The sequence below is a fragment of the Pleuronectes platessa genome, chromosome 9, assembly GCF_947347685.1.
Source record: "Pleuronectes platessa chromosome 9, fPlePla1.1, whole genome shotgun sequence".
Lineage (NCBI taxonomy): Eukaryota > Metazoa > Chordata > Actinopteri > Pleuronectiformes > Pleuronectidae > Pleuronectes > Pleuronectes platessa.
In genome coordinates this window covers 2,900,577-2,926,359 of record NC_070634.1, presented here as the reverse complement: position 1 = coordinate 2,926,359, position 25,783 = coordinate 2,900,577, and the positions used below count along the sequence as shown (strand labels likewise).

Here is a 25,783-nt window from a genome sequence, read left to right as displayed (position 1 = left end):
GCCCTTCCGGGCCTCCCAGATGTTCCAGCTCTAAAGGGGGCAACTTTAACAAAAGTTTGTTTTATTTTTCATATCTAGCTTCTATTTTCTTTTATCTTAAGTCAACACTTATTTTGAAAGACTATTTTTGTTTTTAACTTGAAAAGGCCGCGCAACAGGAAGCTCATTCGCCGGCCGAGACAAAGACTTTTCTTTTCCACGATCTCCAAAACAACTGTGCCACCGCTGTTCATCACTGCAGAAGAGAGACGTCATCCCGTTGAGGAGCAAGAAGAATCCGCTCCTATTCGGCCAGCCGACGCCGCTGCAACAGAGGAACCAGCGCCACCGAGCATTCACTGGACTTCCGGAATATCCGCGCGACACGCGCATGCAACACTGTGAAGGTCACAGTAAGAGGCTTATTAATTGTCTGGGCAGAGAACTAGTTTAAATACTTAGCGTGTCATTTATTTGATTGAATGTTTGTTTGAAGATTGCGGATCTATTTTTCAGTCCGTGTTTGAACGCGGCGAAATGATACGTCACTTCCGGTTCCTTTGTACCGTGTTGAAATGTTTTAAAGTGCTTCGCGCCATTATGGAGAGTCTACGGCAGCACTGTTATCGATCGACTGGGTTTGCAGAGACTTCTACGTACTTTTACCCTGTTAAATAGGTTTTTAGTAGTTTTTCCTTATTCTTGCTGAGGGTTAAGGACAGAGGATGTAACACCATGTTAAAGCCCTATGAGACGAATTGTGATTTGTGAATATGGGCTATACAAATAAAATTTGATTGATTGACAAACATGTGACTTGATTTAGATTTCCCTGACACATTATTCTCTCTCTCTCCCTCTGTCATCGAGAGCGTGCTGACTGGCTGTATTGTCTGCTGGGTGGCACTAAGCACCGTATCAGCACGCAGCTCAAACTCTATTGGCAGGTGAGTAGGACAGATGGGTGCTCAGCGGACAAGATGGTGCGTGAATGATTATTGGTTAGGGACTTGCCAAGTGAGGTCTTCACCAGCCCATCAATCAGGGCTGCTTAGCGTCCTCTGGCTGCTAAGTAAGGCCTGATAAAGTGTTTATAATGAACCAACAAGGGCAAGATGGGGAGTTGGTCTGTGTCCTGACCACGACTTGACCTAAACTTTAAAACAGAACAGTAATGGACACTATTCATAACTAGGCCAGCATGGCTTCCAATCAATAGCTAACACCGAACTCTCAGTGAATGTGAAAAAACATTCCAAGGGCCTGGTACTCAGTTAACTGAGTTAACTAAGTGTTATCAATACTAGTTTATGACATCAGCCGAATAGCAAAATCAAGTTGATGATTTAGAGCAGGGGTTTTCAACAGGTTTTGTCCCAGGGGCCACCATTCTGACTAGATAGTAATCCGTGGCCCACTGATGTGCCTACGTGTGTGTGTGTGTGCGTGCATGTGGATAGAAGGAAGTTTTAACATTTGGTTTTCCATGTTGGTTTTATTTAAAAACCTCAAACAAATCTAGAAAAATCTGTGTAAGAAACAACAAAAACGGTTGATTTTCAGTGCATAAGAATTGAAAACAAAATTAAAATGCAGTTTGTAGTTGTACTGCATCTCAGAACCATATGTACATCAATATATAACGTTCATGAATTAAAAGTACAAACATATAGCTGACATGTTGAGAGAACGTTAAAGTAACGGTGATCAATAACAATCAACATAAACTGGGGCTACAACTGAAGAGGGAAGATGAAAAAGTAATGCAGAATATGTCAAATGATAATCATACAATATCACACAAACAATTGAGGCCTACTTAAGTTTAACCTCATGATCACCAGCAGCAAATCCCACCTACTGCTAGTGTTGGGGGGAGGGTGGTGGGTGAGTAGTACTTCTGTGTGTGGAGAGAGGAGACCTATCAGTGTGATGTCTATTCGTGGCGAAATGGTAGGCAGCGACAGTCTCATGTCATTCTCTGGTTCAAACCTTGCCCTGTACTTTTTCAAGTACGCCAGTGTAGAAAAACCGCTCTCACACAGGTAGGTTGTTGGAAAGGGCAAAAGACACCTCATTGCTTTTGGAGCAAGCTGTGGAAATTCTGTCTGGCAACTTATCCGGAAGTTAACAAGGGGCTGTATGTCATACTGTGAGTCTCAGAGCTCTCCTTAGAAATTGTTTCTCAACCAGCGAACATGTTAAAGTTGACTGTTATTGCAATAAATTGTTTTGGCTATTATGCCAATTTATTTGTCTTATTACAAGACATTTGTGTTATTTCATATTTTCATTATTAATTCTGCCCTTTTGGGCCTTCTTTTGGGGAAAATAAAAATTCCCATCATGCAAACTACATCTCCAAGACCTCCTGAGAGTTCTTCTACCTAGCTCTACTGCTCTTCTACATCTAGCTTTAACACGCATGCACAGGGGAAAACTACTGGCAGTTTCTAGCCCCAAGCCAGTTTAAAGGTTCCCCTCTTCACCTTTATATTATTAGGGCCCGAGCACCGAAATCGGTGAGAGGCCCTATTGAATCTGTAAGGATTTTTATTATTAGGGCCCGAGCACCGAAATCGGTGAGAGGACCTATTGAAATGATTATTATTATTAGGGCCCGAGCACCGAAATCGGTGAGAGGACCTATTGAAATTGAAAGGATTATTAGGGCCCGAGCACCGAATGGTGAGAGGCCCTATTGAAATTGAAAGGATTGTTATTATTAGGGCCCGAGCACCAAAATCGGTGGGAGGCCCTATTGAAATTGAAATGATTATTATTAGGGCCCGAGCACCAAAATCGGTTGGAGGCCCTATTGAAATTGAAATGATTATTAGGGCCCGAGCACCGAAATCGGTGGGAGGCCCTATTGAAATTGAAATGATTATTAGGGCCCGAGCACCGAAATCGGTGGGAGGCCCTATTGAAATTGAAATGATTATTAGGGCCCGAGCACCGAAATCGGTGAGAGGACCTATTGAAATTGAAATGATTATTATTAGGGCCCGAGCACCGAAATCGGTGGGAGGCCCTATTGAAATTGAAATGATTATTATTATTATTTTTCTTAGCTTAAATGAATTGGCTTTTTGAGGGCTTTAATGTGCTCAAAAAGTTGTAGGAGTTTGCAGTAAATTCGAAGGCGGCGAAAATTTACGTATTCTGGAGTATTTTGAAAAGGGCGTGGCAAAATGGCTCAAGAGCTCCACCTACGGAAAAGCCCCTCATTTAGCATTCACCGATCCTCAAAAAAAACAAAGACTATTGTGTATCATGACTAGATGCACAAAAAAGTCCATCAGTGCATTATGAATAACGCAACAGGAAGCCCGCCAGTTTGACTTTAGTGGCCATTTTGGTCATATTCGATATTTTTTGTTTTAAGTACTCCTCCTACAGCTTTCATCAAATCAACTTACACTTTAGACGATCGTCATCACAACAAAAAAGTCCCTTCTGATAAAAGTACTGAAAGAAATACACATTGTACAAATAGATAAAATGTCTTTCTACCTCATCAGTAATATTCAAGGTGATAATCTCCCACAGAGCTATTGATAACAGTCCACATCAAGTCTCTCCACTTCCCTCAGTGTGAAAACATAATTATATAATTAACTGGAGAAGTGTTTACAACACTGATGTGTGGACATTATAATCTTATCTATACTGTCTAATTGACTCTACAACTCCATGACAGACTAAATTAACGATGTGAAAATAGTAATGGTGGATATATCAGCCTGTATCAGAATAATGGTGAAACATAGTTATTATCACATGCAACTTACACATGTAGCGTATTGATATTAACTTATTAAAATAAAACATAAAGTCACAGCCAAACATACGACTCTGCAGTTAACTTGCTTCAATGTGTTCATTAGACGTGTTAAATAAACTGTAACTTTTATAACAATTTTATATTAAAAAAGCCTTGAGGCATGTAAGTATATGGTGATAGTTAAAGCAATAGGTTTGGTTGTATGGTTTCAAGGTTACTTACCTCTAGTTCATAGAGCCTCCTGCTGGCTACAGGAAGTGAAGCAATAATCCTTGCCGCAGTGCACAAACGCATGCAACGCAGAGACGAGCGCTTGGTCATTGAACGTTCTCTCTTCACCGACCGCAACAGAATAGAAATTGCCTGTGCTCGGGCCTGTTAGTGCTACAACGTAGCCCTAGTTAGGGCCCGAGCACCGATGGTGAGAGGCCCTATTGAATCTGTAAGGATTTTTAGGGCCTGAGCACCGATTTCGGTGAGAGGACCTATTGAAATTGAAATGATTATTATTAGGGCCCGAGCACCGAAATCGGTGGGAGGCCCTATTGAAATTGAAATGATTATTATTATTATTATTATTATTATTATTATTATTATTTTTTTCCGATTAAACTTATTGGCTTTTTGAGGGCTTTAATGTGCTCAAAAAGTTGTAGGAGTTTGCAGTAAATTCGAAGGCGGCTTAAATTTACGTATTCTGGAGTATTTTGAAAAGGGCGTGGCAAAATGGCTCAAGAGCGCCACCTACGGAAAAGCCCCTCATTTAGCATTCACCGATCCTCAAAAAAAACAAAGACTATTGTGTATCATGACTAGATGCACAAAAAAGTCCATCAGTGCATTATGAATAACGCAACAGGAAGCCCGCCAGTTTGACTTTAGTGGCCATTTTGGTCATATTCCATATTTTTGTTTTGAAGTACTCCTCCTACAGCTTTCATCAAATCAACTTACAATTTAGACGATCGTCATCACAACAAAATGGAGATCTAAAGTTATTGAAGGATTAAGTTTTAGCAAAACCGTCTGACCGTGGTGTGGCCTCAAAGTTTGATTAAACGCCATCAAAACACGGGCTCCTGTATCTTTTACATATTTTGTCCAATCGAGTCCAAACTATACACATAAGACAAGAGTCGCGACCTGAAGACATCGGTACAGAAATCGTGACTTAAAATCACAGCGTCCCCTGGTGGCAACAGCAAATGTCTTGTTTTTCTATGTGTTACAGTTTGATTCACTACTCGTAGGGCCTTCATTAAATCAACGTAAAAATTTGATGCATGTGTTCAAAACAAGATGAAGATCTAAAGTTAACGAAATTGCAACTTTTCATAATACTGTGTGACCGTGGTGTGGCTTCCAGTTTGAGGAATGAAAACATCTATATCTGGCAGATGTGCTGCAATATTTAGTCACTAGATGGCAGTGTCAGACCATGCTTTGTGTTATCTATGCATTAACAGACTGTGTTTACAGGGTGGCCAACTTTAGAGGAGAATTAAACCTTTTACAGCATTGCTCAAACTTTGGTTTTAGTCTCAATCGCTAAGTTCTTCCTTCATGACAACTCTGAGGGGGGTGTATTTTATTTTAACTCCCTCGTTTAAGCGATATAGATGTTTGAAATTCACGTGACGTCACAGGGACGCGCGCCCACTTCCTGGTGCCATGCTGCGGTTTCAGCTCAATAGAGTGAGCAGCACACGCCTCATCAGACTGTCCGCGGCTTCCACTCCCATATCGTATGAGAAACACGGTTTGAAGTTCTGCTTGTTCTCCTGAGGGACACGTCAAAGACGTCTGCGCTCTGTGGTAAGTCACATAGAGTATTTTATTTAGATGTATTCGCAGGGTGCCTTTGAATCAGGCGTGCTAGCTTAGTAGCGCTAATCCGGACGCTACATACCAGCTGCGATCGGGTTAGATGCGAATGCCAGCTGTTACTGACACAGCACCATGAACGCAGGTCCACAAAGCAGAGACAAGCGTTACTTTATGAGGATGACTCTGAGACAGGAGACTGTGTGTCGGCTTGTAAGTTAGTTTCGCTAGCGGGCTAGCGATGCTAACTGAAACCTGAGAAACCTGAGTGTTTAAAGTCACATCTGCATTGCAAGAGCAGCTGTTCAAAGGAGCATTACGTGTCCTAAAGCTCTTTCTTCAGAGTAGTGTTGTAACGTGTTACAGTGAAAAGTAACCGTGTCTCCCACCTTCAGTATTTAAATCGTTAATCTCAGACAGACTTCACTGAATTCTTTTGTTAAATATGAGTAAATCATAGCCTTGTAACTTTACTAGAACAGACAGTGTCATACAGAATTGTAGGCTAATATGCACTACCTATTTCCTAAGCTGAAATGATTATGATCTGATTAACTTTGAATTAATATTTTATTATTACCATGTAAAAGTCTGTTAAGCAGATAACATGGCACATGTATGACTTAACATATCTGTATTTGTGTTCAATGTTCCTCTAGGATGTCCAGCGTGAGACACAACTTGAATCCAACCAGACTGAACACTGACTCCAGGTACAGACCTGTTTTCATTACTTACAAAGTATTGCACATAATACATAATGTGTTAAATTATAATGCAATACTTTTAATGTGAAATAGCTCCATACTAAACATTCATTGTCATGGTAGTGCACGTTTTAATCCAAAAGCATATTCAAATACATAGTTGAATATCCACCGAAAATAAGAATACACACTTTGTTCATATGTAACTCTTTCTCTATAATTATGACATACTTTCATGTTTCCTATCATTTTATTAGGGATGGACGAGCCTGAAGGACACAGCTGTGATGACCATGTTCTGTCTCTTATGACAAAGCAGAAATATAAAACACTGGGTTCTTATCTAAAGTGTATCAAATCAGATCTCCACCATGTTGCTGCTGAGGACATCAGGCGCTGCAGTTCTTCATCTATGAAGATGAAAAAACTCACTGTTAAAGAATGTTTTGTGTTGTGTATGAAGCACAACAGATTTCAGATAGAACCGTTGTACTGTGGTCTTGGTTTGTATCCTCATGGTTAAAAGTACTGAAAGAAATACAACATTGTACAAATAGATAAAATGTCTTTCTACCTCATCAGTATTATTCAAGGTGATAATCTCCCACAGAGCTATTGATAACAGTCAATCAAGTCTCTCGACTTCTCTCAGTGTGAAAACATAATTATATCATTCATTTGAGAACTGTTTACAACACTGATGTTTGGAGATTAAAATCATATCTAAACTGTCTAATTCACTGTAAAACTCCATGACATTCGCAGGCCATCTGTAGTTAAAAGACGAACCTGGATTGATCTGTCCAAAAATCCAAAAGTCTCCCTACCCTCTCTAGTGCCCCTGAGCAAGGCACCTCACTCCCCAAACATCTGCTCCCCGAGCGCCGTACATGGTCGCTGACTGCTCTGTGTGTCCTGCACCAGATGGGTAAAAAGCAGAGATTAAATTTCCCTACCTGCATGAGTGTGCCTTTGCATGTCTGTGCATTTGTTTGGGACGAATAAATGGATCTTAATCTTAATCTTTTAATCTTGATCAGTTGTCTTCCAGTTGACCAGCATGACGCTGCAGATCTCCACCATGTTGCTGCTGAGGACATCAGGAGCTGCATTAATGAGGAGCAGAAGCGCACTGTTATGAATGTCTTGTGTTGTGTATGAAGCACCACATATTTCAGATAGAACCAATGTACTGGGGTCTGGGTTTGTATCCTAATGGTTAAATGCACATACTTTAAATCGCTTTTGTTAAAACGTGAGAAAGAAATACAACATTGTACACATAGATAAAATGTCTTTCTACCTCATCTGTAATATTCAAGGTGATGATCTCCCACAGAGCTGTTGATAACAGTCCACATCAAGTCTCTCCACTTCCCTCAGTGTGAAAACATAATTATATAATTAATGTGAGAACTGTTTACAACACTGATGTGTGGACATTATAATCTTATCTATACTGTCTAATTCACTCTACAACTCCATGACAGACTAAATAAACGATGTGAAAATAGTAATGGTGGATATACCAGCCTGTATCAGAATATTGGTGAAACATAGTTACTATCACATGCAACGTACACGTGTAGCGTATTGATAGTAACTTATTAAAAAAAAAATAAAGTCACAACCAAAACAAGACTGTGGAGTTACCTTGCTTCAATCTGTTCATTAGACGTGATAAATAAACGGTAACTTTTATAACAATTACATATTACAAAAAACTTGTGGCATGTAAGCATATGATGATAGATAAAGCAATATGTTATGTTGTATAGTTTGAAGGTAACTTACCTCTAGTTCAGCACCAGCGGCTGGCTACAGGAAGTGGAGCGATCATCCTTGCCGCAGAGCGCAAACGCATGCAATGCGGAGACTAGCGCTTGGTCATCGAACGTTCTCTCTTCACCGACCGCAACAGACTAGAAATTGCCTGTGCTCGGGCCCGTTAGTGCTACAACGTAGCCCTAGTTAGGGCCCGAGCACCGAATGGTGAGAGGCCCTATTGAAATTGTAGGCATTATTAGGGCCCGAGCACCGAAAGGTGAGAGGCCCTATTGAAATTGTAAGGATTTTTATTATTAGGGCCCGAGCACCGAAATCGGTGAGAGGACCTATTGAAATTGAAAAGATTATTATTATTATTATTTTTCTTCGCTCAGTGAATTGGCTTTTTGAGGGCTTTAACGTGCTCAAAAAGTTTCTAAAGTGTACAGTAAATTAGAAATGTGCGCAAGTTTACGTATTCTGAAGTATTTGGGAACGGGTGTGTCAAAACCGCTCAATAGCGCCACCTACGGAAAAGCCCCTCATTTCGCATTCACCGATCCTCAAAAAAAACAAAGACTATTGTGTATCTTGACTAGATGCACAAAAAAGTCCATCAGTGCATTATGAATAACGCAACAGGAAGCCCGCCAGTTTGACTTTAGTGGCCATTTTGGTCATATTCGATATTTTTTCTTTTAAGTACTCCTCCTACAGCTTTCATCAAATCAACTTACAATTTAGACGATCGTCATCACAACAAAATGGAGATCTAAAGTTATTGAAGGATTAAGTTTTCGCAAAACCGTCTGACCGTGGTGTGGCCTCAAAGTTTGATTAAACGCCATCAAAACACGGGCTCCTGTATCTTGGACATATTTTGTCCAATCGAGTCCAAACTATACACATAAGACAAGAGTCGCGACCTGAAGACATCGGTACAGAAATCGTGACTTAAAATCACAGCGTCCCCTGGTGGCAACAGGAAATGGTTTTTTTTTATACGTCTTACACTTTGATTTACTTGTCGTAGGGCCTTCATCAGGTCAACTTAAAAATTACATGAGTCTCCTCAAGACAACATGAAGATGTAAAGTTATCAAAAAAAACACTTTTCACCACACCGTCTGACCGTGGCGTGCCCTTAAAATTTGATGAATAACATTAAAACACGGCCTTCTGTATCTTGGACATATTTTGTCCAATCGAGTCCAAACTATACACATAAGACAAGAGTCGCGATCGGAAGACATCTACCTAGAAATCATGACTTAAAAGGACAGCGCCCCCTGGGGGCATTAGGAAATGTCTTGTTTTGGTAGGTGTTACTCTTTGATCTATTTCTCCCCAGCCACTGTGCTAAACCATGTCAAACTTTGTCACATGGGTCTCAAGATATTGATAATGTAGGCATAATATTACTGTGACTTTTCATCATGCGGATTGTTAATGGCGGGGCATCAAAGTTCATCAGCTCACCATGACAAACGAAATTCATTTTAACGGAGTTACCATGAACGCATCATTAGACCGCATTGTTTTGGTCAACTCACACCTGGAGTTATTTCTATTCAGCCACTTTGCGAAACCATTTCAAACTGTGTGAAATGGGTCTCAAGATATTGATAGTGTAGGCATAAGATTGCTGTGACTTTTCATCATGATGATTAACTGCTTGGCAGCTGAGGTCATCATCTCGACATGAAAAACGAAACGCAATTTAACACAGCTGCAAGTGAACGCATCATGACAATCTCCTTCAGTAAGAGCTGAGTCTGTGGTGACGGTCCACTCACACATCGAATCAGTAGCACAGTTTGCTGTTCTGCTTGTTCATCTGACGGACACGTAAAAGGCGACTGCTCTCTCGTTTCTGTGGTAAGTGAAGTTAACTATTTTGTTTCGATCTGTTAGAAGTGATTTGCAGCGTGTGTTAAAGCAACTTGTTAGCATAGTTGCGCTAGCCCCGAGGCTAAACAATATCTTCGCATGGGTGCAGTAACTGTCCTGCGATTCGATTGGGGTTATTACCGACAAACACCGACATGAAACGACATGAGCGGGTCCACCCAGCAGATATAAGCGTTACTTTATGCGGATGACTCTGAGACAGGAGACTGTGTGTCGGCTTGTAAGTTAGCTGCGCTAGCGGGCTAGCGATGCTAACTGAAACCTGAGAAACCTGAGTGTTTAAAGTCACATCTGCATTGCAAGAGCAGCTGTTCAAAGGAGCATTACGTGTCCTAAAGCTCTTTCTTCAGAGTAGTGTTGTAACGTGTTACAGTGAAAAGTAACCGTGTCTCCCACCTTCAGTATTTAAATCGTTAATCTCAGACAGACTTCACTGAATTCTTTTGTTAAATATGAGTAAATCATAGCCTTGTAACTTTACTAGAACAGACAGTGTCATACAGAATTGTAGGCTAATATGCACTACCTATTTCCTAAGCTGAAATGATTATGATCTGATTAACTTTGAATTAATATTTTATTATTACCATGTAAAAGTCTGTTAAGCAGATAACATGGCACATGTATGACTTAACATATCTGTGTATTTGTGTTCAATGTTCCTCTAGGATGTCCAGCGTGAGACACAACTTGAATCCAACCAGACTGAACACTGACTCCAGGTACAGACCTGTTTTCATTACTTACAAAGTATTGCACATAATACATAATGTGTTAAATTATAATGCAATACTTTTAATGTGAAATAGCTCCATACTAAACATTCATTGTCATGGTAGTGCACGTTTTAATCCAAAAGCATATTCAAATACATAGTTGAATATCCACCGAAAATAAGAATACACACTTTGTTCATATGTAACTCTTTCTCTATAATTATGACATACTTTCATGTTTCCTATCATTTTATTAGGGACAGACGAGCCTGAAGGACACAGCTGTGATGACCATGTTCTGTCTCTTATGACAAAGCAGAAATATAAAACACTGGGTTCTTATCTAAAGTGTATCAAATCAGATCTCCACCATGTTGCTGCTGAGGACATCAGGTGCTGCAGTTCTTCATCTATGAAGATGAAAAAACTCACTGTTAAAGAATGTTTTGTGTTGTGTATGAAGCACAACAGATTTCAGATAGAACCGTTGTACTGTGGTCTTGGTTTGTATCCTCATGGTTAAATGTACATATTTTACGTCCCTTCTGATAAAAGTACTGAAAGAAATACAACATTGTATAAATAGATAAAATGTCTTTCTACCTCATCAGTAATATTCAAGGTGATAATCTCCCACAGAGCTATTGATAGAAGTCCACATCAAGTCTCTCGACTTCTCTCAGTGTGAAAACATAATTATATCATTAATTTGAGAACTGTTTACAACACTGATGTTTGGAGATTAAAATCATATCTAAACTGTCTAATTCACTGTAAAACTCCATGACATTCGCAGGCCATCTGTACTTAAAAGACGAACCTGGATTGATCTGTCCAAAAATCCAAAAGTCTCCCTACCTTCTCTAGTGCCCCTGAGCAAGGCACCTCACTCCCCAAACATCTGCTCCCCGAGCGCCGTACATGGTCGCTGACTGCTCTGTGTGTCCTGCACCAGATGGTAAAAAGCAGAGATTAAATTTCCCTACCTGCATGAGTGTGCCTTTGCATGTCTGTGCATTTGTTTGGGACGAATAAATGGATCTTAATCTTAATCTTTTAATCTTGATCAGTTGTCTTCCAGTTGACCAGCATGACGCTGCAGATCTCCACCATGTTGCTGCTGAGGACATCAGGAGCTGCATTAATGAGGAGCAGAAGCGCACTGTTATGAATGTTTTGTGTTGTGTATGAAGCACCACATATTTCAGATAGAACCAATGTACTGGGGTCTGGGTTTGTATCCTAATGGTTAAATGCACATACTTTAAATCGCTTTTGATAAAACGTGAGAAAGAAATACAACATTATACACATAGATAAAATGTCTTTCTACCTCATCTGTAATATTCAAGGTGATGATCTCCCACAGAGCTGTTGATAACAGTCCACATCAAGTCTCTCCACTTCCCTCAGTGTGAAAACATAATTATATAATTAACTGGAGAAGTGTTTACAACACTGATGTGTGGACATTATAATCTTATCTATACTGTCTAATTGACTCTACAACTCCATGACAGACTAAATTAACAATGTGAAAATAGTAATGGTGGATATATCAGCCTGTATCAGAATAATGGTGAAACAGTTATTATCACATGCAACGTACACGTGTAGCGTATTGATAGTCACTTATTAAAAAAATAAATAAAGTCACAACCAAAACAAGAAGTTAACTTGCTTCAATCTGTTCATTAGACGTGATAAATAAACGGTAACTTTTATAACAATTACATATTACACAAAACTTGAGGCATGTAAGCATATGATGATAGATAAAGCAATAGGTTATGTTGTATAGTTTGAAGGTTACTTACCTCTAGTTCAGCACCAGCGGCTGGCTACAGGAAGTGGAGCAATCATCCTTGCCGCAGAGCGCAAACGCATGCAATGCGGAGACTAGCGCTTGGTCATCGAACGTTCTCTCTTCATCGACCGCAACAGACTAGAAATTGCCTGTGCTCGGGCCCGTTAGTGCTACAACGTAGCCCTAGTTAGGGCCCGAGCACCGAATGGTGAGAGGCCCTATTGAATCTGTAAGGATTTTTATTATTATTATTATTATTTCCCTTTGGGGGGCTTTTTCAGGGTCTAGACATGCTCAAAAAGTTATGAAACTTTGCAGGAAATTCAAGGTCTGCGGATATTTTAGTATTCTGGAGTAATTGGAATTGGGCGTGGCAAAATGGCTCTACAGCGCCCCCTGGAACCAGCCCCTAGGTTTCCACATAACGGATTTTCATCAAAATCTGGATATAGGTGTATCGTGACCAGTCATGAAAAAAAGTCTCATGGAGCATTATGAAAAACGCAACAGGAAGTCCGCCATTTTGCTTTTAGTGGCCATTTTGGCAATATCCCACATTTTTACTTTTACGTACTTGTCCCAGGGCTTTCATCAGATCAACTTCAAATTCAGATGAGTGTCATCACAACAAGATGGAGATAAAAAATGATTGAGGGATTTTTTTTTTATCACACCGTGTGACCGTGGCATGGCGTTAAAAATTGGTTACACGCCATCAAAACACGGGCATCTGTATCTCGGACATACATGTTCCAATCAAGTCCAAACTAGACATGTAAGACAATAGTCCCCGCCTGATGACATCTATGCATAAATGATGACTTAAAACCGCAGCGCCCCCTGGTGGCAACAGGAAATGTCTTGTTTTTTGCTTGTCTTACACTTGGATGAATTTCTCCTCATCCACTGACCTCAACCATGTCAAACTGTATCAAATGGGTCCCAAGACATTGACAATGAAGACATAAGATTACCGTGACTTTTCGTCAAACGCCATATGAATGGCGTGGCATTAAAGTTCATCAACTCGCCGTGAAACACGAAATTGCTGTAACTTCAGTGTTCATGATTCTATCTCTCTCAAACTACATGTGTGTAACAACAGCCCCCCCCTGAAGATATTCATATGGTTTTAAGAAATGGGCATGGCAAAAAAACTGACCAGCGCCCCCTATAGGGCAACCCCGGCACTACGATGGCCGACATTTATACAAATCTATCGGGACATGTGTCGTTTCATAACAAACAAAAAAATATCTTGGATAGGTATGCTTGACCAAACAGGGAGGCCGCCATTTTGGATTAAGTGGCCATTTTTTTTCCATATTCCACATTTTTACTTGATGCACTTGTCCCAGGGCTTTCATCAGATTAACTTCAAATTAAGATCAGTGCCATCACAACAAGATGGAGATAAAAAGTGATTAAGAGATTGACCTTTCGTCACACCGTGTGACCGTGGCGTGGCGTCTTAAGTTTGATTAAACGCCATCAAAACACGAGGTTCTGTATCTCGGACATACATTGTCCAATCGAGTCCAAACTAGACATGTAAGACAAGGGTGCCATCCTGATGACATCTACACAGAAATTATGACTTGAAATTACAGCGCCCCCTGGTGGCTACAGGAAGTGACATGTTTTATACTTTGATGAACTGCTCCTGGCTGATTTACAATATACAGCTCAAATCAGATCAGTCAAGTCATTAGATCATGGTCAGAATTGTGACGTTTCCTCAAACCGTGTAAACATTGATGTGCGGCGAAGGATTTTCCTTCGCCAAAGGACACGATGTTATCATAACTCCACTGTGCATTGTCCTATCACTACAAAACTTCTGTCACATGGTCAGAGTCCAAGCCTGAACAGCTCTATGTGTCAATATTTCCTCAGTGTCATAGCGCCACCTACTGATTCGCCAGGAAACAGGAAGTACTTTGTTAATCCACTCTGCATTATCCAACCGGCTCCAAACTACTGACCTATGATCACAATCCTGAATAGAACAGCTCCATATATGAATATTAGTTCAGGATCATAGCGCCACCTATTGATCAGTGTGAAAATTAAGTTGCGGAAACATTGTCCAATTGACACAAAATTTCTCACGCTACATCAGAGCGCCTACATGAACAGATATATATGTCTGTGCGTAATAATAGTGATGGCGCCACCTACTGGCAAACCTACTGCCGCAGAGCGCAAAACGCATGCAACGTGGAGAAGTGCATGCTCGATCGATGATGTGCGCTTGGTCATCGATCGCTCTCTCCACCGACCGCAACAGGCTTCAACGTGCGGGTGCTCGGGCCCGCAAGTGCTACAACGTAGCCCTAGTTATTATTATTTCCCTTTGGGGGGCTTTTTCAGGGTCTAGACATGCTCAAAAAGTTGTGAAACTTTGCAGGAAATTCAAGGTCTGCGGACAATTTTGTATTCTGGAGTAATTTGAATTGGGCGTGGCAAAATGACTCAACAGCGCCCCCTGGAACCAGCCCCTAGGTTTCCACATAAGCGATTTTCCCCAAAATCTAGACACTGGTGTAACGTGACTAATCATAGAAAAAAGTCTATTGGAGCATTATGAAAAATGCAACAGGAAGCCCGCCATTTTGGATTTAGTGGCCATTTTGGCCAAATTCCACATTTTTACTTTAATGTACTTGTCGTAGAGCTTTCATCAGATCAACTTAAAAATTAGACGGGTGTCATCACAACAAGATTGAGAAAAAAAATGATCAACGGAATTTTTTTCCGTCACTTCGTGTGACCGTGGCGTGAAGTCAAAATTTGGTTCCACGCCATCAAAACACGTGCATCTGTATCTCGAACATACATGGTCCAATCAAGTCCAAACTAGACATGTAAGAGAAGAGTCCCGGCCTGATGACATCTACACAGAAATAATGACCTTAAAATCACAGCGCCCCCTGGTGGCACCAGGAAATGTCTTGTTTTTTGCTTGTCTTACACTTGGATGTATTCCTCCTCATCCACTGACCTCAACCATGTGAAACTGTACCAAATGGGTCTCAAGACATTGATAATGAAGGCATAAGATAACTGTGACTTTTCGTCAAACGCCATATTAATAGCGTGGCATCAAAGTTCATCACCTCGCCGTGAAACACGAAATTGCTTTAACTTCAGTGTTCATGGTTCTATCTCACTCAAACTACATGTGTGCAACAACATCCCCCCCCTGAAGATTTTCATATGGTTTAAAGGAATGGGCGTGGCAAAATAACTGACTAGCGCCCCCTAACGGGCAGCCCGGCACTACGCTTGGCCGACATGTACAAAAATCGATTTGGGCATGTGTCTTTTCATAACAAACAAATAAGTCTCTTGGATAGATATGCTAGACTAAACAGGAAGCCCGCCATTTTGGATTTAGTGGCCATTTTGGCCCTATTCAACATTTTTACTTTGATTTACTTGTCGTAGAGCTTTCATCAGATCAACTTCAAATTCAGATGAGTGTCATCACAACAAGATTGAGATAAAAACTGATTAAGGGATTTTTTCCCCTTCACACCGTGTGACCGTGGCGTGGCGTTAAAGTTTGGTTACACGCCATCAAAACACGAGCATCTGTATCTCGAACATACATGGTCCAATCAAGTCTAAAGTAGACATGCAAGACAAGAGTTCCGGCTTGATGACATCTACACAGAAATTATGACTTGAAATCACAGCGCCCCCTGGTGGCAACATGAAGTGACATGTTTTATACTTTGATGAACTGCTCCTGGCTGCTTTAAGATATACAGCTCAAATGAGCTCAGTCAAGTCATTGAATCAAGGTCAGAATTGTGACATTTCCTCAAACCATGTAAACATTGATGTTTGGCGAAGGATCATCCTTCGCCAAAGGACACGATGTTTTCATAATTCCACTGTGCATTGTCCTATCACTACCAAACTTCTGTCACATGATAAGAGTACAAGCCTGAACAGCTCTATGTGTCAATATTTCCTCAGTGTCATAGCGCCACCTACTGATTCACCAGGAAACAGGAAGTACTTTGTTAATCCACTCTGCATTATCCAACCGGCTCCAAACTACTGACCTATGATCACAATACTGATCTGAACAGCTCCACATATAAATATTAGATCAGGGTCATAGCGCCACCTACTGATCAGTGTGAAAATTAAGTTGTGTTAACATTGTCCAATTGACACAAAATTGCTCACGCTACATCAGAGCGCCTACATGAACAGATATATATGTCTGTGCGTAATAATAGTGATGGCGCCACCTACTGGCAAACCTACTGCCGCAGAGCGCAAAACGCATGCAACGTGGAGAAGTGCATGCTCGATCGATGATGTGCGCTTGGTCATCGATCGCTCTCTCCACCGACCGCAACAGGCTTCAACGTGCGGGTGCTCGGGCCCGCAAGTGCTACAACGTAGCCCTAGTTAGGGCCCGAGCACCGAATGGTGAGAGGCCCTATTGAATCTGTAAGGATTTTTATTATTATTATTATTATTAGGGCCCGAGCACCGAATGGTGAGAGGCCCTATTGAATCTGTAAGGATTTTTATTATTATTATTATTATTATTATTATTATTATTTCCCTTTGGGGGGCTTTTTCAGGGTCTAGACATGCTCAAAAAGTTATGAAACTTTGCAGGAAATTCAAGGTCTGCGGATATTTTAGTATTCTGGAGTAATTGGAATTGGGCGTGGCAAAATGGCTCTACAGCGCCCCCTGGAACCAGCCCCTAGGTTTCCACATAACGGATTTTCATCAAAATCTGGATATAGGTGTATCGTGACCAGTCATGAAAAAAAGTCTCATGGAGCATTATGAAAAACGCAACAGGAAGTCCGCCATTTTGCTTTTAGTGGCCATTTTGGCAATATCCCACATTTTTACTTTTACGTACTTGTCCCAGGGCTTTCATCAGATCAACTTCAAATTCAGATGAGTGTCATCACAACAAGATGGAGATAAAAAATGATTGAGGGATTTTTTTTTTATCACACCGTGTGACCGTGGCATGGCGTTAAAAATTGGTTACACGCCATCAAAACACGGGCATCTGTATCTCGGACATACATGTTCCAATCAAGTCCAAACTAGACATGTAAGACAATAGTCCCCGCCTGATGACATCTATGCATAAATGATGACTTAAAACCGCAGCGCCCCCTGGTGGCTACAGGAAGTGACATGTTTTATACTTTGATGAACTGCTCCTGGCTGATTTACAATATACAGCTCAAATCAGATCAGTCAAGTCATTAGATCATGGTCAGAATTGTGACGTTTCCTCAAACCGTGTAAACATTGATGTGCGGCGAAGGATTTTCCTTCGCCAAAGGACACGATGTTATCATAACTCCACTGTGCATTGTCCTATCACTACAAAACTTCTGTCACATGGTCAGAGTCCAAGCCTGAACAGCTCTATGTGTCAATATTTCCTCAGTGTCATAGCGCCACCTACTGATTCGCCAGGAAACAGGAAGTACTTTGTTAATCCACTCTGCATTATCCAACCGGCTCCAAACTACTGACCTATGATCACAATACTATTCTGAACAGCTCCACATATAAATATTAGTTCAGGGTCATAGCGCCACCTACTGATCAGTGTGAAAATTAAGTTGTGTTAACATTGTCCAATTGACACAAAATTGCTCACGCTACATCAGAGCGCCTACATGAACAGATATATATGTCTGTGCGTAATAATAGTGATGGCGCCACCTACTGGCAAACCTACTGCCGCAGAGCGCAAAACGCATTTAACGTGGAGAAGTGCATGCTCGATCGATGATGTGCGCTTGGTCATCGATCGCTCTCTCCACCGACCGCAACAGGCTTCAACGTGCGGGTGCTCGGGCCCGCAAGTGCTACAACGTAGCCCTAGTTATTATTAGGGCCCGAGCACCGAATGGTGAGAGGCCCTATTGAATCTGTAAGGATTTTTATTATTATTATTATTATTATTATTATTATTATTATTATTTCCCTTTGGGGGGCTTTTTCAGGGTCTAGACATGCTCAAAAAGTTATGAAACTTTGCAGGAAATTCAAGGTCTGCGGATATTTTAGTATTCTGGAGTAATTGGAATTGGGCGTGGCAAAATGGCTCTACAGCGCCCCCTGGAACCAGCCCCTAGGTTTCCACATAACGGATTTTCATCAAAATCTGGATATAGGTGTATCGTGACCAGTCATGAAAAAAAGTCTCATGGAGCATTATGAAAAACGCAACAGGAAGTCCGCCATTTTGCTTTTAGTGGCCATTTTGGCAATATCCCACATTTTTACTTTTACGTACTTGTCCCAGGGCTTTCATCAGATCAACTTCAAATTCAGATGAGTGTCATCACAACAAGATGGAGATAAAAAATGATTGAGGGATTTTTTTTTTATCACACCGTGTGACCGTGGCATGGCGTTAAAAATTGGTTACACGCCATCAAAACACGGGCATCTGTATCTCGGACATACATGTTCCAATCAAGTCCAAACTAGACATGTAAGACAATAGTCCCCGCCTGATGACATCTATGCATAAATGATGACTTAAAACCGCAGCGCCCCCTGGTGGCAACAGGAAATGTCTTGTTTTTTGCTTGTCTTACACTTGGATGAATTTCTCCTCATCCACTGACCTCAACCATGTCAAACTGTATCAAGTGGGTCCCAAGACATTGACAATGAAGACATAAGATTACCGTGACTTTTCGTCAAACGCCATATGAATGGCGCGGCATTAAAGTTCATCAACTCGCCGTGAAACACGAAATTGCTGTAACTTCAGTGTTCATGATTCTATCTCTCTCAAACTACATGTGTGTAACAACAGCCCCCCCCTGAAGATATTCATATGGTTTTAAGAAATGGGCGTGGCAAAAAAACTGACCAGCGCCCCCTATAGGGCAACCCCGGCACTACGATGGCCGACATTTATACAAATCTATCGGGACATGTGTCGTTTCATAACAAACAAAAAAATATCTTGGATAGGTATGCTTGACCAAACAGGGAGGCCGCCATTTTGGATTAAGTGGCCATTTTTTTTCCATATTCCACATTTTTACTTGATGCACTTGTCCCAGGGCTTTCATCAGATTAACTTCAAATTAAGATCAGTGCCATCACAACAAGATGGAGATAAAAAGTGATTAAGAGATTGACCTTTCGTCACACCGTGTGACCGTGGCGTGGCGTCTTGAGTTTGATTAAACGCCATCAAAACACGAGGTTCTGTATCTCGGACATACATTGTCCAATCGAGTCCAAACTAGACATGTAAGACAAGGGTGCCATCCTGATGACATCTACACAGAAATTATGACTTGAAATTACAGCGCCCCCTGGTGGCTACAGGAAGTGACATGTTTTATACTTTGATGAACTGCTCCTGGCTGATTTACAATATACAGCTCAAATCAGATCAGTCAAGTCATTAGATCATGGTCAGAATTGTGACGTTTCCTCAAACCGTGTAAACATTGATGTGCGGCGAAGGATTTTCCTTCGCCAAAGGACACGATGTTATCATAACTCCACTGTGCATTGTCCTATCACTACAAAACTTCTGTCACATGGTCAGAGTCCAAGCCTGAACAGCTCTATGTGTCAATATTTCCTCAGTGTCATAGCGCCACCTACTGATTCGCCAGGAAACAGGAAGTACTTTGTTAATCCACTCTGCATTATCCAACCGGCTCCAAACTACTGACCTATGATCACAATCCTGATCTGAACAGCTCCATATATAAACATTAGTTCAGGGTCATAGCGCCACCTACTGATCAGTGTGAAAATGACATTGTGGTAAAATTTTCCAATTGACACGAAACCGCTCACGCTACATCAGAGCGTCTACTTGAACAGATCTATAAGTCTGTGTGTAATAATAGTGATGGCGCCACCTACTGGCAAACCTACTGCCGCAGAGCGCAAAACGCATGCAACGTGGAGAAGTGCATGCTCGATCGATGATGTGCGCTTGGTCATCGATCGCTCTCTCCACCGACCGCAACAGGCTTCAACGTGCGGGTGCTCGGGCCCGCAAGTGCTACAACGTAGCCCTAGTTATTAGGGCCCGAGCACCGAAATCGGTGAGAGGACCTATTGAAATTGAAAAGATTATTATTATTATTATTTTTCTTCGCTCAGTGAATTGGCTTTTTGAGGGCTTTAACGTGCTCAAAAAGTTTCTAAAGTGTACAGTAAATTAGAAATGTGCGCAAGTTTACGTATTCTGAAGTATTTGGGAACGGGTGTGTCAAAACCGCTCAATAGCGCCACCTACGGAAAAGCCCCTCATTTAGCATTCACCGATCATCAAAAAAAACAAAGACTATTGTGTATCATGACTAGATGCACAAAAAAGTCCATCAGTGCATTATGAATAACGCAACAGGAAGCCCGCCAGTTTGACTTTAGTGGCCATTTTGGTCATATTCGATATTTTTTCTTTTAAGTACTCCTCCTACAGCTTTCATCAAATCAACTTACAATTTAGACGATCGTCATCACAACAAAATGGAGATCTAAAGTTATTGAAGGATTAAGTTTTAGCAAAACCGTCTGACCGTGGTGTGGCCTCAAAGTTTGATTAAACGCCATCAAAACACAGGCTCCTGTATCTTGGCCATATTTTGTCCAATCGAGTCCAAACTATACACATAAGACAAGAGTCGCGACCTCAAGACATCGGTACAGAAATCGTGACTTAAAATCACAGCGTCCCCTGGTGGCAACAGCAAATGTCTTGTTTTTCTATGTCTTACAGTTTGACTCACTTCTCGTAGGGCCTTCATCAAATCAACGTAAAAATTTGATGCATGTGTACAAAACAAGATGAAGATCTAAAGTTATCAAAATTTAAACTTTTCATCAATCTGTGTGACCGTGGTGAGGCTTATAAATTTGATAAACAAAATGAAAACACCATGTCTGTAGTTAATGGTCCAACACTGCTCTCTAGTGACTTAATATTGAATTACACCTGTAGTGCCAATATTAAGGCACCAGAGGTCAGTGTAACACCATGGTTTGATCAAGACACAAAATGTAACTATTGAAAAAGCCATTTCGTCCCCTCTTCCCCCAATTTAAATCTGTCTGGAGCCGCACAACATATTTGATAACACAGGTTATAAAGTTATATATATACATATATATATATATAGTTATACAATATATATAAAAACTATAGTTTGTTGCATTTATTAAATAACAGAACGACAATAAAGACAACTGTTGACATTTAACTGGTATTTTACCTGCTAAAAAATAGGAAAACACCATACTCTGACCATGGCGTGGAGTCAAAGTCTGATCACATGCCATCAAAACACGAGCGTCTGTATCTTGGACATATTTGGTCCAATCAACTCCAAACTAGACATGTAAGACAAGAGTCGCGATCTGATGACATCTACAAGGACACCATGACTTAAAATCCTAGCGCCACCTGCTGGCTACAGGAAGTGAAGCGTTTATTGTTGCTGCAGAGCTTAAAACGCGCGCAAGGCAGAGACATGTGCTTGGTCATCGATCGTTCTCTCTTCCCCGACCGCAACAGACTTGAAATTGCCTGTGCTCGGGCCTGTTAGTGCTACAACGTAGCCCTAGTTATTATTATTTCCCTTTGGGGGGCTTTTTCAGGGTCTAGACATGCTCAAAAAGTTATGAAACTTTGCAGGAAATTCAAGGTCTGCGGATATTTTAGTATTCTGGAGTAATTGGAATTGGGCGTGGCAAAATGGCTCTACAGCGCCCCCTGGAACCAGCCCCTAGGTTTCCACATAACGGATTTTCATCAAAAACTGGATATAGGTGTATCGTGACCAGTCATGAAAAAAAGTCTCATGGAGCATTATGAAAAACGCAACAGGAAGTCCGCCATTTTGCTTTTAGTGGCCATTTTGGCAATATCCCACATTTTTACTTTTACGTACTTGTCCCAGGGCTTTCATCAGATCAACTTCAAATTCAGATGAGTGTCATCACAACAAGATGGAGATAAAAAATGATTGAGGGATTTTTTTTTTATCACACCGTGTGACCGTGGCATGGCGTTAAAAATTGGTTACACGCCATCAAAACACGGGCATCTGTATCTCGGACATACATGTTCCAATCAAGTCCAAACTAGACATGTAAGACAATAGTCCCCGCCTGATGACATCTATGCATAAATGATGACTTAAAACCGCAGCGCCCCCTGGTGGCTACAGGAAGTGACATGTTTTATACTTTGATGAACTGCTCCTGGCTGATTTACAATATACAGCTCAAATCAGATCAGTCAAGTCATTAGATCATGGTCAGAATTGTGACGTTTCCTCAAACCGTGTAAACATTGATGTGTGGCGAAGGATTTTCCTTCGCCAAAGGACACGATGTTATCATAACTCCACTGTGCATTGTCCTATCACTACAAAACTTCTGTCACATGGTCAGAGTCCAAGCCTGAACAGCTCTATGTGTCAATATTTCCTCAGTGTCATAGCGCCACCTACTGATTCGCCAGGAAACAGGAAGTACTTTGTTAATCCACTCTGCATTATCCAACCGGCTCCAAACTACTGACCTATGATCACAATACTATTCTGAACAGCTCCACATATAAATATTAGTTCAGGGTCATAGCGCCACCTACTGATCAGTGTGAAAATTAAGTTGTGTTAACATTGTCCAATTGACACAAAATTGCTCACGCTACATCAGAGCGCCTACATGAACAGATATATATGTCTGTGCGTAATAATAGTGATGGCGCCACCTACTGGCAAACCTACTGCCGCAGAGCGCAAAACGCATTTAACGTGGAGAAGTGCATGCTCGATCGATGATGTGCGCTTGGTCATCGATCGCTCTCTCCACCGACCGCAACAGGCTTCAACGTGCGGGTGCTCGGGCCCGCAAGTGCTACAACGTAGCCCTAGTTATTATTAGGGCCCGAGCACCGAATGGTGAGAGGCCCTATTGAATCTGTAAGGATTTTTATTATTATTATTATTATTATTATTATTATTATTATTATTTCCCTTTGGGGGGCTTTTTCAGGGTCTAGACATGCTCAAAAAGTTATGAAACTTTGCAGGAAATTCAAGGTCTGCGGATATTTTAGTATTCTGGAGTAATTGGAATTGGGCGTGGCAAAATGGCTCTACAGCGCCCCCTGGAACCAGCCCCTAGGTTTCCACATAACGGATTTTCATCAAAATCTGGATATAGGTGTATCGTGACCAGTCATGAAAAAAAGTCTCATGGAGCATTATGAAAAACGCAACAGGAAGTCCGCCATTTTGCTTTTAGTGGCCATTTTGGCAATATCCCACATTTTTACTTTTACGTACTTGTCCCAGGGCTTTCATCAGATCAACTTCAAATTCAGATGAGTGTCATCACAACAAGATGGAGATAAAAAATGATTGAGGGATTTTTTTTTTATCACACCGTGTGACCGTGGCATGGCGTTAAAAATTGGTTACACGCCATCAAAACACGGGCATCTGTATCTCGGACATACATGTTCCAATCAAGTCCAAACTAGACATGTAAGACAATAGTCCCCGCCTGATGACATCTATGCATAAATGATGACTTAAAACCGCAGCGCCCCCTGGTGGCAACAGGAAATGTCTTGTTTTTTGCTTGTCTTACACTTGGATGAATTTCTCCTCATCCACTGACCTCAACCATGTCAAACTGTATCAAGTGGGTCCCAAGACATTGACAATGAAGACATAAGATTACCGTGACTTTTCGTCAAACGCCATATGAATGGCGCGGCATTAAAGTTCATCAACTCGCCGTGAAACACGAAATTGCTGTAACTTCAGTGTTCATGATTCTATCTCTCTCAAACTACATGTGTGTAACAACAGCCCCCCCCTGAAGATATTCATATGGTTTTAAGAAATGGGCGTGGCAAAAAAACTGACCAGCGCCCCCTATAGGGCAACCCCGGCACTACGATGGCCGACATTTATACAAATCTATCGGGACATGTGTCGTTTCATAACAAACAAAAAAATATCTTGGATAGGTATGCTTGACCAAACAGGGAGGCCGCCATTTTGGATTAAGTGGCCATTTTTTTTCCATATTCCACATTTTTACTTGATGCACTTGTCCCAGGGCTTTCATCAGATTAACTTCAAATTAAGATCAGTGCCATCACAACAAGATGGAGATAAAAAGTGATTAAGAGATTGACCTTTCGTCACACCGTGTGACCGTGGCGTGGCGTCTTGAGTTTGATTAAACGCCATCAAAACACGAGGTTCTGTATCTCGGACATACATTGTCCAATCGAGTCCAAACTAGACATGTAAGACAAGGGTGCCATCCTGATGACATCTACACAGAAATTATGACTTGAAATTACAGCGCCCCCTGGTGGCTACAGGAAGTGACATGTTTTATACTTTGATGAACTGCTCCTGGCTGATTTACAATATACAGCTCAAATCAGATCAGTCAAGTCATTAGATCATGGTCAGAATTGTGACGTTTCCTCAAACCGTGTAAACATTGATGTGCGGCGAAGGATTTTCCTTCGCCAAAGGACACGATGTTATCATAACTCCACTGTGCATTGTCCTATCACTACAAAACTTCTGTCACATGGTCAGAGTCCAAGCCTGAACAGCTCTATGTGTCAATATTTCCTCAGTGTCATAGCGCCACCTACTGATTCGCCAGGAAACAGGAAGTACTTTGTTAATCCACTCTGCATTATCCAACCGGCTCCAAACTACTGACCTATGATCACAATCCTGATCTGAACAGCTCCATATATAAACATTAGTTCAGGGTCATAGCGCCACCTACTGATCAGTGTGAAAATGACATTGTGGTAAAATTTTCCAATTGACACGAAACCGCTCACGCTACATCAGAGCGTCTACTTGAACAGATCTATAAGTCTGTGTGTAATAATAGTGATGGCGCCACCTACTGGCAAACCTACTGCCGCAGAGCGCAAAACGCATGCAACGTGGAGAAGTGCATGCTCGATCGATGATGTGCGCTTGGTCATCGATCGCTCTCTCCACCGACCGCAACAGGCTTCAACGTGCGGGTGCTCGGGCCCGCAAGTGCTACAACGTAGCCCTAGTTATTAGGGCCCGAGCACCGAAATCGGTGAGAGGACCTATTGAAATTGAAAAGATTATTATTATTATTATTTTTCTTCGCTCAGTGAATTGGCTTTTTGAGGGCTTTAACGTGCTCAAAAAGTTTCTAAAGTGTACAGTAAATTAGAAATGTGCGCAAGTTTACGTAT

General features: G+C 41.3%; 1 long non-coding RNA gene across 4 annotated transcripts; it reads left to right on the top strand.

Moving 5' to 3' along the window:
* The first annotated feature begins 9,062 nt into the window (after positions 1-9,062).
* On the top strand, positions 9,063-12,362 carry LOC128447691 (uncharacterized). Of its 4 annotated transcripts, none has more exons than XR_008339656.1 (4): positions 9,063-9,942; positions 10,644-10,697; positions 10,949-11,084; positions 11,762-12,362. It is a non-coding gene; the product is annotated as an uncharacterized LOC128447691 (long non-coding RNA). The 4 variants fall into 4 exon arrangements; XR_008339655.1 differs by having other exon boundaries at positions 11,488-12,362; XR_008339654.1 differs by having other exon boundaries at positions 10,949-11,649.
* The last annotated feature ends 13,421 nt before the right edge of the window (positions 12,363-25,783 follow it).